This window comes from Triticum aestivum, chromosome 7A (genome assembly GCF_018294505.1).
Source record: "Triticum aestivum cultivar Chinese Spring chromosome 7A, IWGSC CS RefSeq v2.1, whole genome shotgun sequence".
NCBI classification, from domain to species: Eukaryota; Viridiplantae; Streptophyta; class Magnoliopsida; order Poales; family Poaceae; genus Triticum; species Triticum aestivum.
In genome coordinates this window covers 657,789,996-657,806,999 of record NC_057812.1, presented here as the reverse complement: position 1 = coordinate 657,806,999, position 17,004 = coordinate 657,789,996, and the positions used below count along the sequence as shown (strand labels likewise).

General features: G+C 44.4%; 9 non-coding genes and 1 pseudogene across 9 annotated transcripts; all 10 read left to right on the top strand.

Moving 5' to 3' along the window:
* The first annotated feature begins 13,064 nt into the window (after positions 1–13,064).
* Positions 13,065–13,185, top strand: LOC123155248 (small nucleolar RNA snoR111). Its single transcript, XR_006477305.1, has one exon. It is a non-coding gene; the product is annotated as a small nucleolar RNA snoR111 (small nucleolar RNA).
* A 71-nt stretch (positions 13,186–13,256) lies between these two features.
* Positions 13,257–13,412, top strand: LOC123155261 (small nucleolar RNA snoR134). Its single transcript, XR_006477318.1, has one exon. It is a non-coding gene; the product is annotated as a small nucleolar RNA snoR134 (small nucleolar RNA).
* A 43-nt stretch (positions 13,413–13,455) lies between these two features.
* Positions 13,456–13,540, top strand: LOC123155255 (small nucleolar RNA U36a). Its single transcript, XR_006477311.1, has one exon. It is a non-coding gene; the product is annotated as a small nucleolar RNA U36a (small nucleolar RNA).
* Positions 13,541–13,594: 54 nt separating this feature from the next.
* Positions 13,595–13,691, top strand: LOC123155119 (small nucleolar RNA Z223). The gene has a single exon (XR_006477236.1). It is a non-coding gene; the product is annotated as a small nucleolar RNA Z223 (small nucleolar RNA).
* Positions 13,692–13,780: 89 nt separating this feature from the next.
* LOC123155237 (small nucleolar RNA snoR97) lies at positions 13,781–13,886 on the top strand. The gene has a single exon (XR_006477294.1). It is a non-coding gene; the product is annotated as a small nucleolar RNA snoR97 (small nucleolar RNA).
* A 1,411-nt stretch (positions 13,887–15,297) lies between these two features.
* On the top strand, positions 15,298–15,450 carry LOC123155260 (small nucleolar RNA snoR134). The gene has a single exon (XR_006477317.1). It is a non-coding gene; the product is annotated as a small nucleolar RNA snoR134 (small nucleolar RNA).
* A 53-nt stretch (positions 15,451–15,503) lies between these two features.
* Positions 15,504–15,588, top strand: LOC123155256 (small nucleolar RNA U36a). The gene has a single exon (XR_006477312.1). It is a non-coding gene; the product is annotated as a small nucleolar RNA U36a (small nucleolar RNA).
* Positions 15,589–15,649: 61 nt separating this feature from the next.
* LOC123155121 (small nucleolar RNA Z223) lies at positions 15,650–15,746 on the top strand. The gene has a single exon (XR_006477237.1). It is a non-coding gene; the product is annotated as a small nucleolar RNA Z223 (small nucleolar RNA).
* Positions 15,747–15,840: 94 nt separating this feature from the next.
* On the top strand, positions 15,841–15,946 carry LOC123155239 (small nucleolar RNA snoR97). The gene has a single exon (XR_006477296.1). It is a non-coding gene; the product is annotated as a small nucleolar RNA snoR97 (small nucleolar RNA).
* Positions 15,947–16,432: 486 nt separating this feature from the next.
* LOC123155096 (uncharacterized) lies at positions 16,433–16,536 on the top strand (annotated as a pseudogene).
* The last annotated feature ends 468 nt before the right edge of the window (positions 16,537–17,004 follow it).

Below are 17,004 nucleotides of genomic sequence, written 5' to 3'. Positions count from 1 at the left end.
GTATTGACCGTTGACTGGTCAAATTGACAAGTGGGTCCCTACTGTCATAGGCTGTTTAGTTAATTAACATTAGTTAATTAGGTTGATTAGTTATTAGGTTAATTAAACACAATTAATTAATTAATTAACAATTTTATTTATTTATTTTTAAAATTATTTTTTAAAATTTTCTCTTTTTTAAAAAACGTTCTCGGGCTGGGCCCCGACTGTCATAGGCCTGGGGGCCTTAGCGGGCGCGCGGGTTCGGGCGGAGATGGGCGATGGGCGCCAGCCCACTAGGGCACTCGCCCAGGTCTGCCGCGGGGCGGGACTAGCAGGGGCAACGGGGCGCTGGCGGCCACCGCAGAGAGCTACAGCAGGGCAGCGCCGGCACAGGGCGGCGGCGGTGCTGGGCAGCAATGGTGGAGGTGGTGGCGGGGGGAGGGCGAGCGGAGTCGGGCGTTGGCATGCGCGCACTAGGAGGCAGCAAGCACCACGGGCAGAGCAGGGGATGCGGTGGCGCGGGCCGGCGAGGCCACAACAGCGCTGATGAGGCGGGGCGCACGCGCGGACGAGCGGCGAGTAGCCGTAGCGGGCGCGGTCGTAGCTGCGGGCGACGGCGAGCGGCGAGGGGCGACGAGGCCGCAGCGGACTACGGCAGCAGGAAGGGCCGGAGCAAGAGCGTGCACGGGGCTGCGGCGAGCGCCGGCGGGGGAGGCGGGGCCGAGCGGGCGTGTGTGCGGGCAGGTGTGCGCTGCGGGTGGACGGGGCTGAGTGCGATGGCCGCAGCAGAGCAGCACCGACGATGCAGCAGCGGTGCGGGGCGAGCGAGCGGTGGTGACCGCAGGGAAAGGAGGAAGGAGGGGGCCTCGCGGGGGGTTTCGTAGGGCACGGGCAGCGGGGCGTGGGGAGGACGACGGGGACGACCGGGCGATGGGGAGGCGAGCGGCTGCGGCGTGGTGTCGAGGAGGAGGACAGCGAGGCGTCGACGATGGGGAGGAAGTCTGACGGGGAGGCGTGGTCGAGGTGGAGCGATCCGGCGAGGGAGGTCCCGCGAGGTGGCCACGAGGTCCAGCGGCGTTAGAGGCAGGGCGACGTCGGGCGTCTAGCAACGGGGATCGATCCCGATCCAGATCGGATTGGGAGGGGGGAAGTGACGGCGTGGGGGAGTCGGAGCGAGTGGGGAGGGGGTTAGGGTTTTTGGAGGTTAAACTGAAGGAAATATGCCCTAGAGGCAATAATAAAGTTATTATTTATTTCCTTATAATCATGATAAATGTTTATTATTCATGCTAGAATTGTATTAACCGGAAACATAATACATGTGTGAATACATAGACAAACAAAGTGTCACTAGTATGCCTCTACTTGACTAGCTCGTTAATCAAAGATGGTTATGTTTCCTGACCATGAACAATGAGTTGTTATTTGATTAACGGGATCACATCATTAAGAGAATGATCTGATTGACATGACCCATTCCATTAGCTTAGCACTCGATCATTTAGTATGTTGCTATTGCTTTATTCATGACTTATACATGTTCCTATAACTATGAGATTATGCAACTCCCGTTTACTGGAGGAACACTTTGGGTACTACCAAACGTCACAACGTAACTGGGTGATTATAAAGGAGTACTACAGGTGTCTCCAAAGGTACATGTTGGGTTGGCGTATTTCGAGATTAGGTTTTGTCACTCCGATTGTCGGAGAGGTGTCTCTGGGCCCTCTCGGTAATGCACATCACTTAAGCCTTGCAAGCATTACAACTAAATGAGTTAGTTGCGGGATGATGTATCACAGAACGAGTAAAGAGACTTGCCGGTAACGAGATTGAACTAGGTATTGGAATACCGACGATCGAATCTCGGGCAAGTAACATACCGATGACAAAGGGAACAACGTATGTTGTTATGCGGTCTGACCGATAAAGATCTTCGTAGAATATGTAGGAGCCAATATGGGCATCCAGGTCCCGCTATTGGTTATTGACCGGAGACGTGTCTCGGTCATGTCTACATTGTTCTCGAACCCGTAGGGTCCGCACGCTTAAGGTTACGATGATAGTTATATTATGAGTTTATGCATTTTGATATACCGAAGGTTGTTCGGAGTCCCGGATGTGATCACGGACATGACGAGGAGTCTCGAAATGGTCGAGACATAAAGATTGATATATTGGAAGCCTATATTTGGACATCGGAAGTGTTCCGGGTGAAATCGGGATTTTACCGGAGTACCGGGAGGTTACCGGAACCCCCCGGGAGCTATATGGGCCTTAGTGGGCTTTAGTGGAAAGGAGAAAGGAGCAGCCCAGGGTGGCCGCGCGCCTCCCCCCTCCCCTAGTCCTATTAGGACTAGGAGAGGTGGCTGGCCCACCTCTCTCTCTTTCCCCCCTCAAGGAGTCCTATTCCAACTAGGATTGGGGGGGGGATCCTACTCCCAGAGGGAGTAGGACTCTCCTGGCGCGCCCTATGTGGCCGGCCAGCCTCCCCCCCTTTGGTCCTTTATATACTGAGGCAGAGGCACCCCAGAAACACACAAGTTGATCCACGTGATCTATTCCTTAGCCGTGTGCGGTGCCCCCAGCCACCATAGTCCTCGATAATACTGTAGCGGAGTTTAGGCGAAGCCCTGCTGCTGTAGTACATCAAGATCGTCACCACGCCGTCATGCTGACGGAACTCTTCCCCGACACTTTGCTGGATCGGAGTCCGGGGATCGTCATCGAGCTGAACGTGTGCTCGAACTCGGAGGTGCCGTAGTTTCGGTGCTTGATCGGTTGGATCGTGAAGACGTACGACTACTTCCTCTACGTTGTGTCAACGCTTCCGCAGTCGGTCTGCGTGGGTACGTAGACAACACTCTCCCCTCTCGTTGCTATGCATCACATGATCTTGCGTGTGCGTAGGAATTTTTTTGAAATTACTACGAAACCCAACAGTGGCATCAGAGCCTAGGTTATTTATGTTGATGTTATATGCACGAGTAGAACACAAGTGAGTTGTGGGCGATATAAGTCATACTGCCTACCAGCATGTCATACTTTGGTTCGGCGGCATTGTTGGACGAGACGACCCGGACCAACATTACGCGTACGCTTACGCGAGACCGGTTCCCCCGACGTGCTTTGCACATAGGTGGCTTGCGGGCGACTGTCTCTCCAACTTTAGTTGAACCAAGTGTGGCTACGCCCGGTCCTTGCGAAGGTTAAAACGGAGTCTATTTGACAAACTATCATTGTGGTTTTGATGCGTAGGTGAGATTGGTTCTTGCTTAAGCCCGTAGCAGCCACGTAAAACTTGCAACAACAAAGTAGAGGACGTCTAACTTGTTTTTGCAGGGCATGTTGTGATGTGATATGGTCAAGACATGATGCTGAATTTTATTGTATGAGATGATCATGTTTTGTAACCGAGTTATCGGCAACTGGCAGGAGCCTTATGGTTGTCGTTTTATTGTATGCAATGCAATCGCGATGTAATGCTTTACTTTTATCACTAAGCGGTAGCGATAGTCGTAGAAGCACAAGCTTGGCGAGACGACAACGATGCTACGATGGAGATCAAGGTGTCACGCCGGTGACGATGGTGATCACGACGGTGCTTCGGAGATGGAGATCACAAGCACAAGATGATGATGGCCATATCATATCACTTATATTGATTGCATGTGATGTTTATCCTTTTATGCATCTTATCTTGCTTTGATTGACGGTAGCATTATAAGATGATCTCTCACTAAATTATCAAGAAGTGTTCTCCCTGAGTATGCACCGTTGCGAAAGTTCTTCGTGCTGAGACACCACGTGATGATCGGGTGTGATAGGTTCTACGTTCAAATACAACGGGTGCAAAACAGTTGCACACGCGGAATACTCAGGTTATACTTGACGAGCCAAGCATATACAGATATGGCCTCGGAACACGGAGACCGAAAGGTCGAGCGTGAATCATATAGTAGATATGATCAACATAACGATGTTCACCATTGAAAACTACTCCATCTCACGTGATGATCGGTTATGGTTTAGTTGATTTGGATCACGTAATCACTTAGAGGATTAGAGGGATGTCTATCTAAGTGGGAGTTCTTTAATTAATTTGATTAACTGAACTTAAATTTATCATGAAACTTAGTACCTGATTAGTATCTTGCTTGTTTATGTTTGATTGTAGATAGATGGCTCGTGTTGTTGTTCCGTTGAATTTTAATGTGTTCCTTGAGAAAGCAAAGTTGAAAGATGATGGTAGCAATTACACGGACTGGGTCCGTAACTTGAGGATTATCCTCATTGCTGCACAGAAGAATTACGTCCTGGAAGCACCGCTGGGTGCCAGGCCTGCTGCAGGAGCAACGCCGGATGTTATGAACGTCTGGCAGAGCAAAGCTGATGACTACTCGATAGTTCAGTGTGCCATGCTTTACGGCTTAGAATCGGGACTTCAACGACGTTTTGAACGTCATGGAGCATATGAGATGTTCCAGGAGTTGAAGTTAATATTTCAAGCAAATGCCCGGATTGAGAGATATGAAGTCTCCAATAAGTTCTATAGCTGCAAGATGGAGGAGAACAGTTCTGTCAGTGAGCATATACTCAAAATGTCTGGGTATAATAATCACTTGATTCAATTGGGAGTTAATCTTCCAGATGATTGCGTCATTGACAGAATTCTTCAATCACTGCCACCAAGCTACAAGAGCTTCGTGATGAACTATAATATGCAAGGGATGAACAAGACTATTCCCGAGCTCTTCGCGATGCTGAAAGCTGCGGAGGTAGAAATCAAGAAGGAGCATCAAGTGTTGATGGTCAACAAGACCACTAGTTTCAAGAAAAAGGGCAAAGGGAAGAAGAAGGGGAACTTCAAAAAGAACGGCAAGCAAGTTGCTACTCAAGAGAAGAAACCCAAACCTGGACCTAAGCCTGAAACTGAGTGCTTCTATTGCAAGCAGACTGGTCACTGGAAGCGGAACTGCCCCAAGTATTTGGCGGATAAGAAGGATGGCAAGGTGAACAAAGGTATATGTGATATACATGTTATTGATGTGTACCTTACTAATGCTCGCAGTAGCACCTGGGTATTTGATACTGGTTCTGTTGCTAATATTTGCAACTCGAAACAGGGACTACGGATCAAGCGAAGATTGGTTAAGGACGAGGTGACGATGCGCGTGGGAAACGGTTCCAAAGTCGATGTGATCGCAGTCGGCACGCTACCTCTACATCTACCTTCGGGATTAGTATTAGACCTAAATAATTGTTATTTGGTGCCAGCGTTAAGCATGAACATTATATCTGGATCTTGTTTGATGCGAGACGGTTATTCATTTAAATCAGAGAATAATGGTTGTTCTATTTATATGAGTAATATCTTTTATGGTCATGCACCCTTGAAGAGTGGTCTATTCTTGTTGAATCTCGATAGTAGTAACACACATATTCATAATGTTGAAGCCAAAAGATGCAGAGTTGATAATGAGAGTGCAACTTATTTGTGGCACTGCCGTTTAGGTCATATCGGTGTAAAGCGCATGAAGAAACTCCATTCTGATGGACTTTTGGAACCACTTGATTATGAATCACTTGGTACTTGCGAACCGTGCCTCATGGGCAAGATGACCAAAACACCGTTCTCCGGTACTATGGAGAGAGCAACAGATTTGTTGGAAATCATACATACAGATGTATGTGGTCCGATGAATATTGAGGCTCGTGGCGGATATCGTTATTTTCTCACCTTCACAGATGATTTAAGCAGATATGGGTATATCTACTTAATGAAACATAAGTCTGAAACATTTGAAAAGTTCAAGGAATTTCAGAGTGAAGTTGAAAATCATCGTAACAAGAAAATAAAGTTTCTACGATCTGATCGTGGAGGAGAATATTTGAGTTACGAGTTTGGTGTACATTTGAAAAATTGTGGAATAGTTTCGCAACTCACGCCACCCGGAACACCTCAGCGTAATGGTGTGTCCGAACGTCGTAATCGTACTTTACTGGATATGGTGCGATCTATGATGTCTCTTACTGATTTACCGCTATCGTTTTGGGGATACGCTCTAGAGACGGCCGCATTCACGTTAAATAGGGCACCATCAAAATCCGTTGAGACGACGCCTTATGAACTATGGTTTGGCAAGAAACCAAAGTTGTCGTTTCTGAAAGTTTGGGGCTGCGATGCTTATGTGAAAAAGCTTCAACCTGATAAGCTCGAACCCAAATCGGAGAAATGTGTCTTCATAGGATATCCAAAGGAAACTATTGGATACACCTTCTATCACAGATCCGAAGGCAAGACTTTTGTTGCTAAATTCGGAAACTTTCTGGAGAAGGAGTTTCTCTCGAAAGAAGTGAGTGGGAGGAAAGTAGAACTTGACGAGGTAACTGTACCTGCTCCCTTACTGGAAAGTAGTACATCACAGAAAACTGTTTCAGTGACACCTACACCAGTTAGTGAGGAAGCTAATGATAATGATCATGAAACTTCAGATCAAGATACTACTGAACCTCGTAGATCAACCAAAGTGAGATCCGCGCCAGAGTGGTACGGTAATCTTGTTCTGGAAGTCATGCTACTAGATCATGATGAACCTACGAACTATGAAGAAGCGATGGTGAGCCCAGATTCCGCAAAATGGCTTGAAGCCATGAAATCTGAGATGGGATCCATGTATGAGAACAAAGTATGGACTTTGGTTGACTTGCCCGATGATCGGCAAGCAATTGAGAATAAATGGATCTTCAAGAAGAAGACTGACGCTGACGGTAATATTACTGTCTACAAAGCTCGACTTGTCGCGAAAGGTTTTCGGCAAGTTCAAGGGGTTGACTACGATGAGACCTTCTCACCCGTAGCGATGCTTAAGTCTGTCCGAATCATGTTAGCAATTGCCACATTTTATGATTATGAAATTTGGCAGATGGATGTCAAAACTGCATTCCTGAATGGATTTCTGGAAGAAGAGTTGTATATGATGCAACCAGAAGGTTTTGTCGATCCAAAGGGAGCTAACAAAGTGTGCAAGCTCCAGCGATCCATTTATGGACTGGTGCAAGCCTCTCGGAGTTGGAATAAACGCTTTGATAGTGTGATCAAAGCATTTGGTTTTATACAGACTTTCGGAGAAGCCTGTATTTACAAGAAAGTGAGTGGGAGCTCTGTAGCATTTCTGATATTATATGTGGATGACATATTACTGATTGGAAATGATATAGAATTTCTGGATAGCATAAAGGGATACTTGAATAAGAGTTTTTCAATGAAAGACCTCGGTGAAGCTGCTTACATATTAGGCATAAAGATCTATAGAGATAGATCAAGACGCTTAATTGGACTTTCACAAAGCACATACCTTGACAAGATTTTGAAGAAGTTCAAAATGGATCAAGCAAAGAAAGGATTCTTGCCTGTGTTACAAGGTGTGAAGTTGAGTAAGACTCAATGCCCGACCACTGCAGAAGATAGAGAGAATATGAAAGATGTTCCCTATGCATCAGCCATAGGATCTATCATGTATGCAATGCTGTGTACCAGACCTGATGTGTGCCTTGCTATAAGTTTAGCAGGGAGGTACCAAAGTAATCCAGGAGTGGATCACTGGACAGCGGTCAAGAACATCCTGAAATACCTGAAAAGGACTAAGGATATGTTTCTCGTATATGGAGGTGACAAAGAGCTCGTCGTAAAAGGTTACGTTGATGCAAGCTTTGACACTGATCCGGACGATTCTAAATCGCAAACCGGATACGTGTTTACATTAAACGGTGGAGCTGTCAGTTGGTGCAGTTCTAAACAAAGCGTCGTAGCGGGATCTACATGTGAAGCGGAGTACATAGCTGCTTCGGAAGCAGCGAACGAAGGAGTCTGGATGAAGGAGTTCATATCCGATCTAGGTGTCATACCTAGTGCATCGGGTCCAATGAAAATCTTTTGTGACAATACTGGTGCAATTGCCTTGGCAAAGGAATCCAGATTTCACAAGAGAACCAAGCACATCAAGAGACGCTTCAATTCCATCCGGGATCTAGTCCAGGTGGGAGACATAGAGATTTGCAAGATACATACGGATCTGAATGTTGCAGACCCGTTGACTAAGCCTCTTCCACGAGCAAAACATGATCAGCACCAAGGCTCCATGGGTGTTAGAATCATTACGGTGTAATCTAGATTATTGACTCTAGTGCAAGTGGGAGACTGAAGGAAATATGCCCTAGAGGCAATAATAAAGTTATTATTTATTTCCTTATAATCATGATAAATGTTTATTATTCATGCTAGAATTGTATTAACCGGAAACATAATACATGTGTGAATACATAGACAAACAAAGTGTCACTAGTATGCCTCTACTTGACTAGCTCGTTAATCAAAGATGGTTATGTTTCCTAACCATGAACAATGAGTTGTTATTTGATTAACGGGATCACATCATTAAGAGAATGATCTGATTGACATGACCCATTCCATTAGCTTAGCACCCGATCGTTTAGTATGTTGCTATTGCTTTCTTCATGACTTATACATGTTCCTATAACTATGAGATTATGCAACTCCCGTTTACCGGAGGAACACTTTGGGTACTACCAAACGTCACAACGTAACTGGGTGATTATAAAGGAGTACTACAGGTGTCTCCAAAGGTACATGTTGGGTTGGCGTATTTCGAGATTAGGTTTTGTCACTCCGATTGTCGGAGAGGTATCTCTGGGCCCTCTCGGTAATGCACATCACTTAAGCCTTGCAAGCATTACAACTAAATGAGTTAGTTGCGGGATGATGTATTACAAAACGAGTAAAGAGACTTGCCGGTAACGAGATTGAACTAGGTATTGGATACCGACGATCGAATCTCGGGCAAGTAACATACCGATGACAAAGGGAACAACGTATGTTGTTATGCGGTCTGACCGATAAAGATCTTCGTAGAATATGTAGGAGCCAATATGGGCATCCAGGTCCCGCTATTGGTTATTGACCGGAGACGTGTCTCGGTCATGTCTACATTGTTCTCGAACCCGTAGGGTCCGCACGCTTAAGGTTACGATGACAGTTATATTATGAGTTTATGCATTTTGATATACCGAAGGTTGTTCGGAGTCCCGAATGTGATCACGGACATGACGAGGAGTCTCGAAATGGTCGAGACATAAAGATTGATATATTGGAAGCCTATGTTTGGATATCGGAAGTGTTCCGGGTGAAATCGGGATTTTACCGGAGTACCGGGAGGTTACCGGAACCCCCCGGGAGCTATATGGGCCTTAGTGGGCTTTAGTGGAAAGGAGAAAGGAGCAGCCCAAAGGTGGCCGCACGCCTCCCCCCTCCCCTAGTCCTATTAGGACTAGGAGAGGTGGCCAGCCCCCTCTCTCTTTCCCCCCTCAAGGAGTCCTATTCCAACTAGGATTGGGGGGGATCCTACTCCCAGAGGGAGTAGGACTCTCCTGGCGCGCCACCTTGGCCGGCCAGCCTCCCCCCTCTAGTCCTTTATATACGGAGGCAGGGGCACCCCAGAAACACACAAGTTGATCCACGTGATCTATTCCTTAGCCGTGTGCGGTGCCCCCAGCCACCATAGTCCTCGATAATACTGTAGCGGAGTTTAGGCGAAGCCCTGCTGCTGTAGTACATCAAGATCGTCACCACGCCGTCGTGCTGACGGAACTCTTCCCCGACACTTTGCTGGATCGGAGTCCGGGAATCGTCATCGAGCTGAACGTGTGCTCGAACTCGGAGGTGTCGTAGTTTCGGTGCTTAATCGGTTGGATCGCGAAGACGTACGACTACTTCCTCTACGTTGTGTCAACGCTTCTGCAGTCGGTCTGCGTGGGTACGTAGACAACACTCTCCCCTCTCGTTGCTATGCATCACATGATCTTGCGTGTGCGTAGGAAATTTTTTGAAATTACTACGAAACCCAACATAAACGCGGGATGGGGTGGGCCTCCTGGTGGCCTAGATGTCCAGATGGGCCATTCGGCCCAGTGAGGGAGGGGAGGCTTTGCCCCTTTTCTTTATTTTTTTATTTGTTTTGTATTTTTCTTTTTCTGTTTTATTTCTAGTTTCTCTCTTTATTTTAGTTTTATAGATTATAAAAATAGTCCCTAATTTAGTCTAAATAAATATATTACTGTCACCTAAGTTTGGTCAACTAAATAAGATAGTTTAATATTTTATAAATTTTTTAAAAGGCATTTCATTATTGATTTTAGCTACTGTCTTAAATACCTTAGTGCATTTAATTATTTTATAAAAATGTGGCTTCTCCACCATAATTACCTTTGCATTATTGGTCACAACGCGAACATTTTATATTTTATATTTGAATACTTTTATTGTTTGTCAAAAAATCAAATTTGATTTTGAAACTTTTTGATTTAACGCGAGGTTAGCAACAGTAATTGAGGCAACGTGGTATCATTAGCAGAGGTTTACTGTAGCTTGATTATCCGGGCGTCACACTTATAATGACATTCTAAAGGTTTTAGAGAGGGCTCATGTATGAACATATAGTTACATGAATAGTGTTAATGCGTTAATCAAGGGCATGTTGAATAACTTGTTGCGTAGGCACCAAAATTGGATGCGATATGAGGTACATGCAAGCTTTGTGAGGCTCAAGGAAGTTCCTTGCAAAAAAAACTCAATGTTCCTTAAGGGTTTTCTTAAATGTGTGGCACATAACATTATAGAGATCCTTGATCGCCAAACCAAGATTCTATAACTAACAAACCAAAAACACCACTTATAGCCTTTTTTTCTTTGTGGGTACACTTATAGCCTTATGGCACGAGACTCTCGGTTATGGTCATTGTTAGGGTCCAATGTGCACATTTCATTAGAAATATTATTCGACTGTAAAAGTTAGCATAAGTAGCTACTAAGACTCAATTGACAAAACAAGGATTCGATGTCAGCAAGAAATATATGGCTTTTCTGGTCAAAACGTATATTTGTCTTTATCATGAGTTGTTTTCCTTGGTCAATACTACTTGTTGTTTTGTCGATATTTGCAGGTTCACTAACTTTCCTTTTACCTCACAAAGGAGAACAAATCTGTTAGGGCCCCTTCCGGGCAGGGGTGCGAGGGGGGGATGGGGGTGGGAGGCAAGTAAGTGACACAAACACCAAGCCAAACTATGAAACTATAGTTATGGAGAGCAATATGCCCGAAGTGCCAAAACGCCATCCTTGAACTGGCGAGTTCTTTTGGTGCAGCCTATAGCGGACTGTAACATTTCATAATGGTTACAACAGACTGGAGTTTTGGGTTAAAAAACATGTCATTATACGAGATGTTTTTAGAGAGAATGCTATGAAAGGCTTATTGTAACACAATATTTCCCCCCTCCACTCACGGTGCAGAGGTGTCCGAGCTATTGGCGTGCCAGATGGCTCTGATCCCAGCACAAGAATTACAAATCCAGAAGGTGGTCCCCGAAACGAACTCTCTAGGAGCGGTGAGTAAGATCAAGAATGTGCAAAAGGATCTCTCAACTAATGGGCAACCAGTTGAGGAGATCAAAGGTTTACTGGACTCTTTTGAGGAGTTTAGGGTTGCTTGGGTGCGGTGTTCGGCGAATAAAGCCATAGATGTCCTAGTTAGGGAAGGTTGTATTAGATCTCTCTGTAAAACTTGGCTCCATGTATCTCCTGGGTGTGTTAGCTTGGAGATTGCTACCGAGGGAGCTATGAACAGTTAATAAAGTGACAACGATTTTCTCTAAAAAACACATTTTTTTGCATGGTGACACATGTCTCATTTATATCATAAAAATCATAATACCAACCATGTACAAAACTGAAAAGATAGCAAAATGCTAGACTTTACACAAAGAAACGCCATTCAAAAAGAAAAATACAATTAAGATTGAGGAATCCCCTAAGGTTGACAACAACGTCTGTCACTTGCCTCCGACGCCATCACAACAGCCACCAAAGAGGGGGGAAATGACGGATCACATCCTCACTTGAGCTCGACGCGGCTCCGTCGCTTATATGCAACTTTGGGGACCTCTAGAATGGCTTACCAAAGGCGAAGCCATTGCTGTTGAACGAATCAGATCAAGGCAACACACCCATACACGCCATCGAACTCCATATCTGGACCCCCACACAACCAATACGTCGGAGGAGAAAACCATACCTGTCAAACACAAAACACGAACCCAACACATGACCCGCCATCTTCCAGATGCCCCTGATGCAGACCACAATCTATATCCGTTCCTGGACCACATCCCAAGATCCGCGCTGGTGCTGAAGCAAACACAGTCGCAATGACGGAGCCTGAGGTCATAAGTCGACAATGAGGATGCCGCTGCCGCCACGCCATCCTTGCTTGATCAATCTTCTTTCCAAATCCATCTCCAACCATAGGGCCGATCACCTTGTCAGGGAAGGATTTGAAGATTCTTTATTCAACATCGCCATCGCCGCCGCTAAAGCCAAGACATTAAACAACCCAAAAACCTAAGCTACCAAGGCCTAAAACCTAAAACTATACAATCCACACACGTGGATCCGGCAATCACCCTCACCACCAACGACCAAGGTCATCGGCGGAAGAAAACTCTCGTGGCGGCTGGCGAGATCGCCTTTTCTTTCTTCATGTGGAAGAAAGAAAAGCGAGCCATGCACACGCACAATAATATTTTTTAGCCTTTTTTAGGCATCTTTTTTTGGGGATTTTTAGGCATATTTTTTTAGCCAAAATTGCACCGTACACAAAAGAAATTCCAGGCCCAGTTTTGCTACTCAGCCCATCTCCTGAAACGGTCATCGCAAAGAGGCCCGCAAAAACTCCTCCTAGGTTTTCTCCTTTCCCACGCCGCGCCACGCCTCTCCTTCCACTCGCCGCCAGGGAGGCTATAAATAAACTCCGAAGCGATCGCCCAATCCCACCACCATCCTAGGGTTCCCAGCCCGCGCCGCCGCCCCCGCCCCCGCCCCCCGCCCCCCCTGTATCTTCGTCCCCTACCTCTCGCTCTCGCCCTCTCTTTTCCCGTCCGCGATTTGCTTCTTACTTTTTCTTTTATAAATCGAAATCCTGCTTACTTGCGTTTTCCTCTCTCGATTCTTGATAAGTTGGCGGCTCCCATGCCGCCAATCTTCTCGGGGAGGGGATAGATCGACGCGTCAAGAAATCGTTTCAATTGCCATGGCTTCCAGTAGGCAATATGATTGTTGCTTGCGTACAATTCTTTTTTTGTTCTCTCTCCCTTCGTTTTGCTTGTTTTTCTCTTGTCGCCGATGAGTGATTTTCTTGGTTCTGCACGATGCTAACCCCGGGCTTGTCGGACGGACCTCGGTCCACTGTGATGAAGGAAAGCCCCAATGCTGTGCTAGATCCACGCCGCCGTTCAGTGTTGCAGGCCGCGACACTACGCGTGGATGAGCAGCCTGTGTCAGAGTAACGGATACATTCACATCACATCTGTTTTTGCTTCGGATCTTGGGTGGTTTTTTGGTGGCAGTGATTAGAATCTTACCCGCGCTTCTGATTAACTCATGAAGTACAAGGGAAAACATGGTTGAATTTCTTAATATGAGCCACTGTAAATACCAAATGCTTCCTTTTTTTACTGTTCTTGGTTTGATATTGATTGTACATGGCGGTGATGATAAACACTTCAAGCAAACATGCCAGTTCTGCTTCTGACAATTCATGACTGAAAAATCTGTTATATACTGATCTGAGCCATGATCTAATCTTCATTCCTTCTTTTGGTTGTTGCTCTCTGTTTCACTGGCTTGATTTATGATTGTTGCCGAGTTTAACTATCCTCTCGCAAGTTCCTCTGATTTGTGGAAGAGGCTGAAAATCTCGGTACATCATGTGTTGTCATCAGCTTCGTCTCTTGATCCTACGAGATGGGAGTTAAATAACGGCACGAAATTTCACAAATCTTCACTGCATCCTCGCAACAACTGCTACTCTGGAGAAACAAGTTACTTAGACCATATTGTGAACTTGAAACCCGATTCAGAAACAAATGCTATGAATCGAATTGGATATGAATTGTTTAAAGTAATCGAATTTGCTGGACTCTAGCACGAATTAGTAGCTAATGCAGTAACGGTGCAGACATTGAACTTGTAAGTGAAATGACGCTTGGAACATCTTTATGGCATGGTTTTATAACCAAGAGATTTCTATTGGGTAATCTTATTGCGTTAATTTCTGGAACTCAGTCGTTTGACTTCCTTTCATGGTACTGGAGTTATTGTAAATTCTTCTGGAAGAAGTTGTAATTTCAGCTTGTCTTTATTCCCACAGCCCTACATGATGAAATTAATGTTTTAGCTATGGATTTAATTCCAGATGGAGCTATATTTTTTGTCATAGTTACTCTGATAGGGCGTTTGTTGTTATTTCATTTCATTGATTTGATATTGGGGAAATAACTAAAGCATTTGCCACTAAGAGCTTTTGCCCTGCCAGGCTTGGGAGCTAATACCTTCCTTGGATGTCGGAGCCTTGTTAATTTTGTCCAGTATTTTTTCTAAATATAATCTTTACTTAATTTTTCATTTACAAAGTTCAAACCATGATCTTGTGATAAGTAGGGTCTTCAATCAGAATGATAATTATTAAGTAGGGTCTTCAATCAGAATGATAATTATTCTCTATTTTAATGAGCTGCACTACGCAATGAAATAAACTCCCAGGCGCTTCCTACTACTTATTTCTCATTTTAACAGTTTGATGTCTTGCAAATTCTTGTACTCTGCAAATTGATAAATGTAAACAACAGGTAAAAGTTGCAGAATGCAGGTAACTCATGGATCTGTATCTGCACTAACATGTAAAATTGGTAAAAATTGAATCTGTATCACCTGAACCTGTGTCTATGCAGTCAAATGAAAGCTACAGTAAGATGCTGATCAGGCTGCAAAGAACACTACAGGCACCAAAAATGCATCGTTGTCACAACCAAATTATGGGAAAAATGTGCTACAAATACTGAATCCCTTTTTCTTTCTGATCTTTTTTGTTTATTATGTTTTTTTGTACATGTCGGTGATGATAAACACTTCAATCTAACATGCCAGTTGTGCATGTTAAAAAAACATGCCAGTTCTGCTTCTGAAAGTTAATGATTGAAAAACCAATATACCGATTTGAGCCTTGATCTATCATAGTTTAGTTTTCTGATTCTGTGACGTAAGAAATTCGTATTGGCGGGATCGCGTCAAGAAATCTTTTCAATTGCCATGGCTTCCCGTAGGCAATATGATTGTTGCGTTCGTACACTTTTTTGCTCTGCCCCTTTTTGCTTGTTCTTCTCTTGGCGATGAGTAATTTTCTTCTGCACGATGCTAACCCCGGGCTTGTCGGACGGACCTCTGTCCGCTGTGATGAAGGAAAGCCCCAATGCTGTGCTAGATCCACGCTGCCGTTCAGTGTTGCAGGCCGCGACACGCGTGGATGAGCAGCCTGTGTCAGAGTAACGGATACATTCGCATCACATCTTTTTTCCTCTGTTTTTGCGTTGGATCTTGGATTGTGGTTTGGTGGCAGTGATTAGAATCTTACCCGTGCTTCTGATTAACTCGTGAAGTACAAGGGAAAACATGGTTGAATTTCTTAATATGAGCCACTGCAAATACCAAAGCATTCTTTTGTTACTGTTCTTGGTTTGTTTATGTTGCTATATTGATAAATGGCGGTGATGATAAACACTTTAAGCAAACATGCCAGTTCTGCTTCTGAAAATTCTTGACTGAAAAACCTGTTATATACCGATCTGAGCCATGATCTAGCATCTTTATTCCTTCTGTTGGTTATTGGCCTCTGTTTTATCACTCGCTTTAATTCTGATTGTTGCCGAGTTTAACTATCCTCTTGCAAGTTCCTCTGATTTGTGGAAGGTGCTGAAAAGCTCGGTAGAGCGTGTGTTGTCATCAGCTTCGTCTCTTTACCCTACGAGATGGGATTTAAATAACGGCACGAAATTTCACAATTTTCACTGCATCCTTGCAACAATTGCTACTCTGGAGAAACAAGCTGGAATATCGTTCTGAAACAAGTTACCTAGACCATGTTGTGAAACCTGATTCAGAAGCAAATGCCACGAATTGAATTGGATATGAATTGTGAAAAGGAATTGAATTAGCTGGACGTTAGAAATTAATGGTACAGACTTGTAAGTGAATGACGCTTGAAACATCTTTGTTTATAACCTAGAGATTTCTATTGGGTAATCTTATCACATTAATTTCTGGAACTCAGGCGTTTGACTTCCTTTCACAGTACAGAGTTACTGTAAATTCTTCTCGTAGAAGTTGTTTGACTTTTATGATACGAGTTTATGTAATTTCAGTTGGTCTTTATTCCCACAGCCGTACATGATGAAATTAATGTTTTAGCTATGGATTTAATTCCAGATGGAGCTATATTTTTTGTCATAGTTACTCTCGTAGGGCATTAGTTATTTCATTTCATTTCATTGATGGCTTGTTTCTCAAAACATGCAGTTGCCGCCTAAGAGCTTTTGCCCTGCCAGGCTTGAGAGCTAATGCTGTAATTCCTTCCTTGGATGTTGGAGCCTTGTTAATTTTCCCCTTTTAAGTATTTTACTTGTAGAATGATAATTGTTCTCTATTTTAATGACCCGCACTACGCAATGAAATAAACTCATTTGGGACTACTGTTGATCAGTAGTGGAGCTTAGTTGGGGTCTAGCATTTGGGGCAGTCTTTTTTATTTTGGTTTCGTAGTCGGATCTTGATTCTATCTGGATGATGATTGTAAGCCAACTAGCGACATTGCTTTCAATGTGGTTATGCCTCTAAGTCGTGCTTCAACACGTGGAAGATATAGCCGCATCGAGGGCGTTACAAGTTGATAATCAGAACCTTCCTTGACCTTAGGAGCTCTCTGCTTGATTGAATAGTTGGCGTTGTTGAGTCTAGAAAAAATGTTTTGAGTTATTTAAGAATTATATATATCGGAGAGTTAGGACTTCTTTTTACCCCTTAGTCCCTTCATCGCTCTGGTGAGGCATCTTGACGTA